The sequence below is a fragment of the Culex pipiens genome, chromosome 3 (assembly GCF_016801865.2).
Source record: "Culex pipiens pallens isolate TS chromosome 3, TS_CPP_V2, whole genome shotgun sequence".
Lineage (NCBI taxonomy): Eukaryota > Metazoa > Arthropoda > Insecta > Diptera > Culicidae > Culex > Culex pipiens.
The window spans coordinates 95,528,859-95,543,043 of NC_068939.1; the positions used below are offsets into that span (position 1 = coordinate 95,528,859).

The 14,185-nt window shown below is 36.4% G+C and overlaps 1 protein-coding gene across 12 annotated transcripts in view; it reads right to left on the bottom strand.

Annotated features, from left to right (window-relative positions):
- Positions 1-14,185, bottom strand: part of LOC120422695 (CUGBP Elav-like family member 4) — a 948,890-nt gene that overhangs the window by 443,307 nt on the left and 491,398 nt on the right. The window lies entirely within an intron of this gene.

Sequence of the window (14,185 nt, forward strand, 5' to 3'; positions counted from 1 at the left end):
CCTAAAAAAGGTTAGGTCGTTAGCTCAGTCAAGGTGTAGGAGTCGTCTCCCTGGGTCCTGCCTCGGTGGAGTCGCTGGTAGGCAGTTGGACTATCAATCCAAAGGTCGTCAGTTCGAATCCCGGGGTGGATGGAAGCTAAGGTGTAAAAAGAGGTTTGCAATTGCCTCAACAATCAAGCCTTCGAACACCTAGTTTCGAGTAGGAATCTCGCAATCGAGAACGCCAAGGCAATGCTGTAGAACGAATAATTTGATTTTTTGATTAGTTGTACAACAAAAACATTACTTTGCATTTATCTTGTTTACTTTATGTTTGTTTTTGATAGTATTTGGCCTTTGTAAAGATAGGAACATTTTGCCTTTCTATTTTTTCATGTTTTTACAGTCACTTTTTCATTTTTTGCACGTTTTTCACATTTTCTGCTATAGAATGGCACCATTATCATTTAAATTGTAAAAAATGCTGTATACTTCAGTTTACTTAAAATAAAGGAAATGACATGAAATGAAAACAAAGTCAAATTCCCAACCCCGAATATTTTCTAATGTTTTAAGAGTTCTTCTTCCCATTGCTTTTTAAAGATCAAAAATTGCTTCAAAAATGGATTTTTGGCGAATTTTTAGATCGAAGCCCGTCTAGAGGCGGTGTTGGGTGGTAATTTTTGATAAACTTTCGTTTTCAAGTTTAATGCACTTCAAAGTGATTTAGTTATATAATAAAGGTACCTTTTTGAAACCTGTTAAAGTTATGGTTATATTGATATTTCCGATAAAAAAATTTCAAAATATTAAAATTGTAGTCTGACACTCTCACAAGTCAAAATATACCATGATACCTTGGAGAATTTCCCTTATCCCCTTAAAAAAAGTAGATCATCAACACCTTTAATCTTCCAAATCTCTTATCCTTGCACCCTGGAGAAAGGTGGAGTTGGGAGCGGCCAAAAAATTTACATTGGAATAGGGGTCATTCTCCGCCAACTCACACAGCCAGTTGCCCCGAACATTCTTCGATTTGCGTTGAACTTTATCCTAAGGAGTTATGCTCCCTTATCACGAATCGTGTTTTTCAATAATGTGTGGCTACATGATGATGATTTGGAAATACAGCGTCAAAAGGCACTTTTGAGCAATTCCAGCTCAAATCAGGATTTTTTTTGGTACTTTTGTACCCGACCCTATCCAATTTTAATGAAACTTTGTAGACATGTTATCCTAGGCATATATAAGCCATTTTTGTGTATATGGAGCCAATTGTACTCGAAAATACCATTTGAGAAGGGCGTTTGTTATTTAAATATTTTTGTATTGCTTATTGCGAGATAAAATCACGTTTCTCCATCGCTGTGAGTGACATGAGATAATTGCCGCCTAATTGCCGCAGTGTAAAAATCAGCAAGTTGAACTGAAATTCTGCGTTGATTTGGCTGTCAACTTGGTTTGTTTTGAATATTTTCCAAAAAGTCAGCTGAAAACTCAAGGCAACCATTGACAACAGCCAAAAATTTGTTCTGCGGTTGTCATGCGGCTGTCATGCGACCATTATCTTGCGGTCGTATCACCGCGCGTGAACTCTAATTATTAACGCCCGCAGTAATATTTTATAATTTAAAAATTACTGTATCTCGAAGCCATCGCATAAAAAAGTGGTCAAAGTTGTTGAAAATTGAACGGGCCTTCTAAAACTTGTTGAAAATTGAACGGGCCCCCTAAAAAAAAAAAAAATTGCCGAAAATTGAACGGGCCTTCTAAAAAAATTAAAAAAAAAAACACTGAAATAAAAATACACGCCACTTCTATGAGAATTTTAGATTTTTAAGTTTAAGAGTTAAGTTTTAGGGTGATGTCAGGTTTTTTTTTCGTTCATAATTTCGTTCAATTTTTTGAGGGAATAGCCTAAGATGTTACAAAAAGACTTACGAAAAATGCAGGATGGTATGCCTCTCTAAAAAAATTCTACATATATATTTTTAAAGCAACTGTATCTTCGAAAGGATTCGACATAAGACAATGGTCAATATGGTGACTTTTATGTAAAATATGGTGACTTTGTTCGTAAAATTTTGACGTTTAGATCACTTAAAAAAACAGTTTTAGTTAATCATTTTTGATTTTTTTCAGGAGAGACATACCATCCTGCATTTTTCGTGAGACTTTTTGTAAGATCTTAGGTTATTTTCCGTCCAATTTTCTACAAGTTTGTTTCGGACCACTTTTTGATGCGATGCAACGGCTTCGAGATACAGTAATTTTTAAATTATAAAATACAATAAATATTTAAATAACAAACGCCCTTCTCAAATGTTATTTTCGAGTATAATTGGCTACATATATACAAAAATGGCTTATATAGGCCTACCCAAGTAGCACTCATAACTTGTCGACTGTTGAATAATAGTTAGACAGCTGTTTTGGATCAACATACGAGAAAAAAATGTCAACGTTAGTTAAATAACAGTTTGTTTCACTACTTGTACAACTGACTAATGTAACTGTTGAGATTTGTGCCACACAAGTTTTACAACACAGTCAACTTCACTATTTTCCAACTTTAACACACAACATAGGGAATATTTTCACATGTTTGGGAGGGTAAGCACTCGGTCTAATTTGGTGATTTTCACTATTAAAACAATTTATGTTGGAACACTTTTGATAGAAACTTGCTTGCTCACTTCCTATTGAGCTATTTATCACTTTATTTCACTTGAAAACACTTTTTATGAGCTGTAATTGAACGTCAAAGTGCTGATATGCCAAGATGCTGTTCCCTCATCTGCAATGTTTCACTCGAAAACAGTTTGTTGAATAAAAACAATATTGCACTGTTTGTTTCATTGCTTATCTAACATTGTTATGTGACGGCATCTTCTGAAAAATGGGCGTGGCCAACCATTCTATAAATAGCCTTAGGTTTTCTCGCTTTGTTACACAAATGTTATCGGAGAATAGATTATATAACTGATGCTCAACATACATATTCAACTTGACATAGCGTGTTGTTAGGTGGTGTAAATTTGTACATGAGGAATTTAGAGTTTCAATAATGTTTATTTATCGAAGATTGCAATAATTTGAATTGTTTGCCGATTAGTTTGTAAACATATCGCCGGTAAAAGCTACGAAAATTATCAGCTTATAGAGTTTATGATAGAGAAAACAACAAATCAAAATCATATCGATTTTCAATATAACTCCGTGGTACGGTAATCGAAATGACAGTTGAAACGGTTGGTTATAACAAAGTTATATAATGGAGTTATAAAAGCTGTCTTGAAACAAACTTATATAACTTCAATTCCAATGACAGCCTTCGTTGGAGTTAAGTTCTTTAGCTAACAAATCAGACAGCCTTCTTATTGACGCTTGGGCCAGCTTGTTTACTATGAAGCCATTTACTATTGTTTATTCGTCAAGCTTATGTAGACTACTTACAATTTTCTTACATACTAGATATTATTTCTATTGTACAGATTTTTTCGTAGTTCCGGTTTAGACATGTCGAAATGTATGTACTGTGAATTTTCATTATAAAAGCGCATCATTTGATTTAATGGCGAATTTTTTAAATAATTTGTCGTGTATGCAGTTATTCTAAAAAGTTGTGAATGTCTAAGAGTACGGCTTGGTTCATGAATACTATTGCGTATTACTGAAAATAATGCTGCTGACTGTATGCGTTGAGAAATAATGTCGTTGATGAAAGAGAGCATGGCAAATTTACGACGTTCTTGTAATGATTGTATGTTTATGAGCATGCAGCGTGCTTCATACGATGGGAGAGGAAATGCAGTCCAGTTAAGTTTACGTAGTGCGTACAGTAAGAATTGTTTTTGGACAGATTCAATACGTGCTTGGTGTACGGCATAGTATGGATTCCAGACGATACTACAGTATTCCAAGAGTGGCCTGACATACGTTATATAGAGTAATTTAATAGTATACGGGTCCTGGAAGTTGAATGCAAAGCGCTTTATAAAGCCTAATGTACTTTTTGCCTTGTTTATTATTGTGTTATAGTGTTCTACAAAAGTTAGTTGTGAGTCTAGGATGACACCTAGATCACGTACTACTTTGCATTTTTCTACTGGTTGGTTTCCTAATAATACTGTTATGTTTGGTGTTTCATGTTTTCTGCTGAAGGCAATGGAATTACATTTCTTTACATTCAATTGGAGTAGGCTTTTACTACACCATGTGTAGAAAAGATTAATTTCGTTTTGGAATACATGACTGTCATTGGCATTTCCTATTTCCATATACAATTTCATGTCGTCTGCATATACAAGTACGTTAATTTTTTTAAGAATGAAGGAAATGTCGTTTACATACAAGATGAAAAGAAGAGGTCCTAGATGGGATCCTTGCGGAACCCCAGAGGTGACGTGAATTGATTCCGATAGTACATTTTGGAAGCGAACAATTTGTTCGCGCTTAGTCAAATATGACTTAAGCCATTCCAAAAGATTCGGTTGAATTCCAATTTTCTGCAGTTTGAAGATTAATAATGGTATGTCGATTCTGTCAAATGCCTTACTAAAGTCTGTGTAAATTGCTTCTACGAAATTGCGATTATGCATTGCATTCAATGTAAAATTTACAAATTCTAAAAGGTTGGTGCTAGTAGAGCGGCCTTTAAAAAAGCCGTTCTGTTTACATGTAATGCGGTTTTTTACTTGCTGAAAGATTTTTTCATTTATAATAGATTCGAAAAGTTTTGGAATGCAAGACAAAAGGGCAATTCCGCGATAATTACGTATGTCTGATTTAGGGCCTGACTTGAAAATAGGCACCAAAAAAGACTTTTTCCATGTTTGTGGGAATTTTCCAGTATTTATTGACATGTTGAAAAGATGATGCAGTGGATATGTCAATTCTTCTGCAAGGTTCTTTAGGAATGCAGGTGCTATTCCGTCGGGTCCTGGTCCTTTTGATGAGTCTAAGTCCTTCAATGCCTGGCGTACTTCCGTTTCTGACAAAGAATTGACTGAGACGTCATTTGGAAATTCCGGTATATATGAAAAGTAGTCGCGGTCGCGGTCTTCTTCGGAAAATGAGGTGTATACTTCTTTGAAAAATTTTGAAAAAAGATTGCAAATTTCTTTTGAGTTGCTGCCTACATTTTCGTCCAGTTGCATTTGCGATGGGAAGTTACTACTTTTGGATTTGGATTTTACGTAATTAAAGAAATTTTTCGGGCATGATTTGACTTCAGATTCGACTTTACTATTATATTCTTCGTTGGCAAAATTGAGTGCCGAAAAAAAATGGTCGGAAATATTCAGATAATTCAGAAGATTTGTGTCATTTGTATTGTTTCTGTATAGTTTGTAGGCTTTTTGTTTTCTATTTTTTAAATTTCTTAGTTGTGGAGTGAACCACACTGGGTATTTATTGCCTGTGTTATTACGTCGTCTTCTTCTAGTAGGTACGGTTTCAGATGTTATAGTGTTAATTTCCGTATAGAATTTTCCTACTAATTCGTCGACATTTCCTTCATTATTAAATAAATTTTGCCAGTCAATTGCAAGTAGTTTACGTTTGGCTTCTACAAAGTTTGTTTTATTGTATTCCAGGACTTCTTCATATTCCCAGTCAATGGGCAAAGTGTTTTTATGGACATAAATAGAATATTCAATTGCTGTATGGAAGACTTCATTCTTCCAAAGGGGGGTTACAGATTCTTGTACATGAAAGTCTTCAATACAGTTAGTGAATAAAAGGTCTAAAAATGAATTTCTTTGGTTTTTTACATGATTGATTTGGAAAAGTCCATAATTTGCAATATTGTCAAAGAGAAAATGCAAAGTTTCATTTTCCCCAATGACTGGGAGAAGAATTGCTTCATTTTCTTGGTCAGATATAAATTCGACTTTGCTTTGATTAAAGTCGCCATAAATGTGAAGTTTTACTTCCGGTTCCATTTTTGATGTTATGATTTCTACTGTTTTAAAGAATAGTTCATACGACTGTTTATTTGCATGGTCCGGCGGAAAGTATACTGATGCAAAAATGTGTACTTGGCCTGCAATAGTGGCTTTGGCCCAGACTTGTTCAAATTGAAAATGTTTTTCAGTTACAATTTCTTTTGGATTAAGTCTGGCATTTATGGCTAAGAGGACGCCGCCTCCTGACTTTTTCTGACTGAGATTTAAATTTCTATTGCCTAGGAATACAAAATAATTGTTTCCAAAAATTTCTTCAGGGTGGACGCTTTCGTCCCAGTTAGTTTCAGTTCCAAGAATAATGTCGAAAGAATGTGAGAGAATGTTTAAAGAAATTTCCTTCATTTTGCCTGGGCTTTTCATGCGATTGAAATTCTGACAATAAATTAGAATTTCATTCGCATTCTGTTGTTCCGTTGAAGAAATTTTTGGAGACATACTTAAATTATTAATAGTACTTACTACCTCTTGCGAGGGTGTCATTTCTTCTTCCGTGTTAGAAGGCCCGTGGAGAGATGTGGAAGCGCGCCTGGACCTGCCGTGGAGATAACAACAAATCGTCGAAGTCATCGGATCGAGTCTTGGGACAGGGGAAGTTCATCAAAAAAGGAAAATCTAAAAGTTCGCCATGCAGGGAATTTCACACTAATCACAGGTAGACTGCGCACCAGTGCTGTTAAACGTTAATTAACGTTAACGCGTCCGTTAATCGTTAAAATTAACGTGAACGCGAACGGAGCCTACGTTGATCATAACGAGAACGTGAACGGAACACGTTAATTAACGTCGTTAATTAACGCGTTAATCCTTCTGAGGCCCCGACTTTGAGGGCCTGTATATCCCAAATGACAACATTTAGCGGGTTACTTCCAATTGGACTTGACTCTATAAGCTCCCGGAAGAGGTATTTGACCATCGTGGCCACCGGTTCCGGCAACCCGGAACTTCCGGAAAACATATTTTTTACTGGTTTTATCAAGGAACAAGTATCTGAGTAAATTTTTAAAACGGATTTTTTTGTAAATCTTAACATTGCCTGTTTTGGGTCGATTCAGGCCAACTGTGGCTACTCCAGAATCGGTTCCAATGTACACCATATACTTGATTAACACAACAAAATGGGGCTGTTTAAATCGAGAATCGTTTAAAAATAGAATGTCCATGACTTAGGTTGAGGATAATTTTCAAAATGTATCAATTTTAATTCGTTTAATTATGTTATTAACACATTTTAGCATAGTTTTGGAAAACCTAGGATGTTCTAGTTCATCCGAAACATCCGGGAATGTTTTGCAACAGGCTTACCAAAGAAACAAGTCGACAACGGACAACGGATACTACCCAGACTGCTTCAGTAGTATGATAGGTTACAGTGCATTGTTGTAACCATTTATTGGGATTTTCTGAGTCATCCGAGAACCCCTTGGAGTTAAGACCGGTGAGTCTACCGCCGTAACAAGTAGGAGGTCGGCGGTTTTTGACCGCGGATCATACCCGCTTTGCTTCAGTGAGTATGGTAGACTACTTTGCTAATGTATGGAATGTCCTGAGTCATCCAAGGACTCCCTGGAGTTAAGACCGGTGAGTCTACCGCCGTGACAAGCCAGAGGTTGAGTCATCCAAGGACTCCCTGGAGTTAAGACCGGTGAGTCTACCGCCGTGACAAGCCAGAGGTTGATGGTTTTTGACCCCGGCACATACCCGAATAGCTTCAGTGAGTATGGTAGACTACTTTGTTAATGTGTTTGGATGTCCTGGGTCATGCAAGGACTCCCTGGAGTTAAGATCTTCGAAGGAATTCCATGGGAGTTTATTATTTTCTCGAGCCATCACTGTACAATCACAATACAAGCAGCTTAGTTGAAAGTTGGCAACGAAATGACTTACTGACAGCTTGTCACAGTTCTGCCGTCTCTACTTGCACCGTAACCATGGAAACCACCATGCCGCCCAACCTACGCAGCCTATCGTGGGGTGGGTGGGTGTTTGTGTTTTCATGGTAACCAGCGTGGTTTCCATGGTTACGGTGGAAGTAGAGACGGCAGAACTGTGACAAGCAGCAGGATAGCTGGCCTTCTTGGATTTAGTGCTTTGCGACTGCGTCTGCTTGCACTATGCTTACTGATAGCATCCACGCCAACTGTAGGTTTTTTAACTGGACCAGCGAAAACAATAGGCAGTGCATTACAAAAAATCATGGAATAATTTTTCTCCATATTTAAGGTCAAGTTCAATACAAGGTCGGGTCATGAGGCGTTGGCATGATTCCGTAGCAACTTTTCAAAACGGCGTAACCTTGGATGTTGGCCAACGATAGCCGGTTCCGGAGTGGTCCGGTTGGGCCAGCAAACATAGGCATGACCATGACAGATGAAAGCTTTAAATTTCACAGAGTTCAGCATTTTACATGTAGGGGGTTTCAATAAGGCAGTCTTCGGAACAGGGTACAAGGTACATTGGAACCGATTCTGGAGTGGCCACAGTTGGCCTGAATCGACCCAAAACAGGCAATGTTAAGATTAACAAAAAAAAATCCGTTTTAAAAATTAACTCAAATACTTGTTCCTTGATAAAACCAGTGAAAAATATGTTTTCCGGAAGTTCCGGGTTGCCGGAACCGGTGGCCACGATGGTCAAATACCTCTTCCGGGAGCTTATAGAGTCAAGTCCAATTGGAAGTAACCCGCTAAATGTTGTCATTTGGGATATACAGGCCCTCAAAGTCGGGGCCTCAGAAGGATTAACGCGTTAATTAACGACGTTAATTAACGACGTTAATTAACGTGTTCCGTTCACGTTCTCGTTAAGATCAACGTAGGCTCCGTTCGCGTTCACGTTTAGGTTAACTTTTAACGATTCCGTTAAGTTAAACGTCGTTAATTTAAACGTTTAACAGCACTGCTGCGCACCATGATTGTTTTTCTTTTTTTAAATTCAATTTCGAATTATTTTAAATAAATCTGGCAGAAACAAGCGTACTTTTTTATAAGCTTCGTCGTTGCTTGAAATTCTAATAAGAAATGTTTGTTTACATGTAAGTTAGTCAACGGTTAGACAGCTGTTTTCAATCTAACTTTCCTTTTCAGTGTGCGCTTTGATTTGACAGCACAGTCGTAAACCACGCCCCCTTTTTTTCGTTGAATCTCTCGTTAGCTAGCACTGTGTTGTCAAATACAATTGTACAACTTACTCTGATAACTAGCATCTTTTTCTGGCAAGTTATACAACAGAAAAAAGTGCGCTTTTTCCAGTTCACAGGAGTTGTAGAACAAGTTGTGACAACGTGGCGGATTGGTTATACAACCAGTTAGGAAGTACGTTTATCTGACAAAGTGTGTTGCTTGGGTAGGATAACATGTTTCCAAAGCTTCGATGAAATCAGAGAGGGTCGGGTACAAAAGTACCAGAAAAATTCCTGCTTTGAGCTGGAATTGTCTATTATGCAAAATTGAAGGCGTACTCAAAATTTCGTAAATACGTATTTTTTATCAAAAAGAATACAAAAATAGTTTCGGAAATTCTGCCATTCTTCGCTACACAACAGTAAATTTCAACGTATGTTTGATTCCACTTCTCTTTATCGTAGAGTGCTCAAATTTGAGAACAAGAAGTTTCATCCAAATCAAGACAGCTTGATACTTCAACAAGAACAAGCCTAGCAATTTATATAAAAATGTCTCTTTGAGAGTTATTTCAAAATTTTACTTTTTATCGCATACTGCTAATTCTGTGAATAAATTTCATTTGCTTATGCTAGCTCAACTTCTGCACAAATTTCTCATATCGTCGCTAAATAATGTTTAGAAAAGACACACCGAATACTTGGACCAGTGCCCTCCAGCAACAAGTGCGGACAACCATGCCATGAGATAATAATCGATATCTCTACTCACCGGAATGGTTCCCCATTTGACGGCGACATCCTTGAGGCGCCAGTCCAGGTCGGTCGAACCATGTCCAAGCTGTGGCCTCATCCAAGTCAGGCTAGGAATTTTCCATTTTCCAACGACACACACACACATACACATGTGTTGAGTGTGTGTGTGGGTGGACAATTTTGCACTGAATTATTGGTAGCCCAGTCAGGCCTCGGAATCAGTGGGCCTCTACGACAAGACAAAGTTTCAATGGAAACTTTTCGTGGTAAATTGTCTGTGGCATAACTTGGGCTGGAAGCTGGGATCAATTTTCAACCAATTGTTGATTTTTTACCCCCGGGTTCATGGCAGGAACGTGAGGTATTCGATGGAACGAGAGCCTCGACCATGGACGAACGCATCGATGTTGTTGGGAAGACCAGAAATGGACCAGAAATGTGAGGCTGAATTCAAATTATTTCCTTTCTGTGCAGTGTTCGGATGCATGATTCGGTTGTTGCGGTTGGTTTGACACTGGTTGACAACCGAGTAGAACGAAGAAATGTGGTTTCGTTTTTAGTTTGAGTGATGACCTGTTGAAAGGGTTTGTTTTATGTTTGGAAATTTTACTTTGTTTTCTTGTCTGTCTTAAAATATCAGTTTTTGTTGATTTTTTTTATAGAAAAATTATCTTTTTTTTCCTGTTCTTTGTCCTTCAAAAAGATCGGCAAAAATAAAAATTCCATTTAAATTAGCGCTTGAACAGACATGAAAAAGTTGAAGCCCTTCAACTGTAAATACCCCATCCTCACAAGACGCAAAAGCCCGGAAAAAATCTTCTCTGTCACAATGCTCTGCAGGTAATTTAGCGCCAGTAACAACAAACTGACAGCACAATACTTCCTCCCTGTCTCTTCCTCTCTCGTTCTCTCTTGCAAGGACGAAACTTTTGTGCGCGCACTCCATTTCCTTAGACTTTCCATTTTTCTTCGCACCCTCAACTATTTTTCATCTTCCGAAAAGTTGGCAGCCCAAAAGACAGCTCTCTCTCTCGCAGCCCAGACAATTTCAGCTTATTCCCGAACCCGAAAGCGCGACAAAATCCAACGAAGAAGGTCTTTCCCAGCAACAGCAGCAGCTCACTTTATTATGTGACATTTATTACCAACTTCTACAATTTGTACTTTATAATGTGCCACTTTAGTGCATAAATCATCAGCATAACAAACTGTCTGATTCTGTGCCGGCTTTCCCATAAAACGGGCGGGAGTGTATATTAGCTACCTTCCAGAATTCTAGGTTCGCATTGTTTTTGGGGGGACACGTATCTGCCGGAGCATAGTTAACCTCGTGTCCTCCCAGGCTGCTGCTACCAGACTGTTGCCATGTTTCATTTACGGACCATTTTAAACAGAGAATGAATTAACTCAACAATGCGTAATTGGCTAAAAAGAGAGATTTTTTTTCATTTATGTGACAATTTTGTTTGGTGAGGTGTAAAAAAAATAAACATTAGTAAAACAATTTAAAAAAAAAATCTCAAATGCTATTAAAAATCACATTAAAGATATCGATTTACAAGGTTGTAAAACTGAATTTAAAGCACAAATCAAATCAATGCTAATATATTTGAAGATTGTTTCGAATAGTGTTGCAAATAGTGAAAACTAATAAAATGTATTACAGTTCAGAATCGATCATCCGAATCTTCGATTATCCGAAGGTTTGTAGAACTTCGGATAATCAAATCACGAACAAAATTATTTTTTTTCGTTTTTTTTTATTTTCTTACTTTTAACATCAAATTCGATTTCTACGACCCCATTTTAGTCAAATTTGAATGGTTGATTGCTCGTAAAATTAAAAAAAAATCAAATCTACCAAATCTCGAAAGTCTACCAAAACCGAAAAGTAATACCTCGTCAGCTGTGTGCTATCTTGTGACATAGACCATTTTGGTCGAAAACGAGTTAATGATGACGTTTTGCTATACTTAACAAACACTACAAGATGCTTTAACCCGATTTTGGAAACTCACTTCCGTTTCCCGGATATCGCAATACACACTTGTGACATAGACCAATTTATCATCAAAATGATCGTGCACACTTGTGACACGTCATACATGTTGTTGGAAAATGTGGAAATTTTTTCTTGTTTTTCATAAATTTATGTTGATACACATTTTCTGAAGGCAATGCAATCTTTTTTTTTTAAAATAAACTGATTAAGTCGATTAAACCATTGATTTGAGCTTATTTTAGTTTGTATGGGAATTCTGTGCACACTTGTGACACGTAGTACAATTTTACTTTCGAAACACACTTGTGACACGTGCTTTTCAGATTTTTGATTACATAATTTACTGTATCTTTTAACTGGTGTAACCAAATTAGTTGAAACTTGAAGCGTTTGTTAAACGATAGTATACTAACCGATTGCTTCAAAAATTTTGGCTCTATCATTCATAGTTTTGAAAATTTTTATCATCAAACTTTAAAAATCGATTTTCTCGAAAAGTACTAAATGGTCGTTGTCACAAGATAGCACACAGCTGACGACCTTTCGATGCAAGGCCTGGCACTGAAATGGGTGCTGAAATGATGAACTTTTTAGACCTTGTATCGAAAAGAAATACTTTGCAATATTGTTTTGATTTTAACGGTGAATTGACATTAGGGTGCCCTGAATATGGGACTTTTTTTTCAAAACCTCGCTCCACATGCTGAATATGGTTCCTTGAGCTATTTTAGGACTCTGGGCTAAATATGAGCAAAATTGGCCATTATTTACCCATTGATACTCGGAGGTGAAGTTTGTATGGGAAAAATCGGAAAAATGTATGGAAAACCCAAGTTTCTTACGGTTTGGTCTGCACGGTGCGCTTCTTCCATCCAAATATTCTTAAAAGTGAGATTCTTATTGAAAATTTCATGCTCTACAACTTTGTAGAACATACAAAAACTGTAAAACTCGATTCTAAAAGTTATTAGCGGTTTGAAAAAGTCATTTTTGTATGAAAAACATTTTTTTCACCAACTTCAGGCTCGGGTATCAATGGGTTAATCTCATCCAATTTCGCTCAAATTTTACACAGATGCTTAAAATAACCCAAAAAAACCGTTTTCCGCTTGTGGAGCAGGGGGTCATTTTTTCTGGGCACCCTAATTTCCATTCAAAGGGTGTTTTTCGGAATTGCAAGAAAAAAAAATTGTTTACAATTCGTTGCAATATTTGAAATTTGCCGTACTCGTCGTATTTATCTAACTTGGTGAACCTCGTTGCATAAATGTACGAACAGATCTAAAAAAAAACTTCCTTTAGCAAATTGTTGCATAAACTACTAAGTTAAACTGTTCTGTTCTGTTCTTTTTTTTCTGTTTTGGAATATGGCAAATATTTAATGGCAGGGAAACAAACGTTTTACTGTAAAAAAATCAATTCAAAGGGTGTTTTCCGGAATTGCAAAAAATGTTGAACACATCTCGTTGCAAACCTAAATTTTTACCACGCGACTCGATTTCAAAAAAATATTTTTTTGCTTCTTAAATTCCAATTCAAGTTTTTTTTTAAAAAAAATTTTCTGCGTCGCAAAAAATTAAAAAAAATATAAAAATTTTAATAACAACCCATAGTCGCAAAATTTGAATGCAAAAAGTGTTTTAAAATGAATTTTGTACTAGTTAAGTTGTTTTGGATTCATTAGTTTTTTTTTCAAAAAAATAAGATTTGTCAAAAACAAAAATATTAGCGAATAAAACACTTTTTGCGATACTAAACATCGAAAATTTTCAAAAATTCAAAAGATGTTCAAATCAACCCAACCATGTTAAAATTGATTTTAAACGCAAGGGAATGCATTTTAAATCAATTTCATCTAATTGCACTTAAATTTCCATTGAAATTTTGAAATTTTTTGAAAATAATATTGTTTTGCCCCCTGATTTTTTGGGTCAACTTTGAAGGGGGGGTATTTGTAGCAGCCTTAAATTGATGTTATTTTTAATAATAATGTAAAACCACTATATTTTAACTGGCTGGAAATTTAACTGCTCAGTAAAATAAAAATTAAACGTTTTTTTGCATATAAAATATATTTTTTGTGTCGATATAAAAATTCATGTTGTTTTGAATATCATCCAGAAAAACGATTTTTTTGTTTGCGATAGAATATAACGTAACCCAAAGATGTGTTAAGCACAGCTAGTGTAATATTTTATCCAAATATAAGAGACATTGATCATGCAAAACTAGAGGGTGACGAGCGGGAATTCCCGGGAAAAATTTCCCGGGAAATTGACCATTTTTGGACCTCTCGATTCCCGGGAAATTCGGTCGAGACTCCCGGGAAATTTAAACTTACGAATATCAAAGCAAAATTAT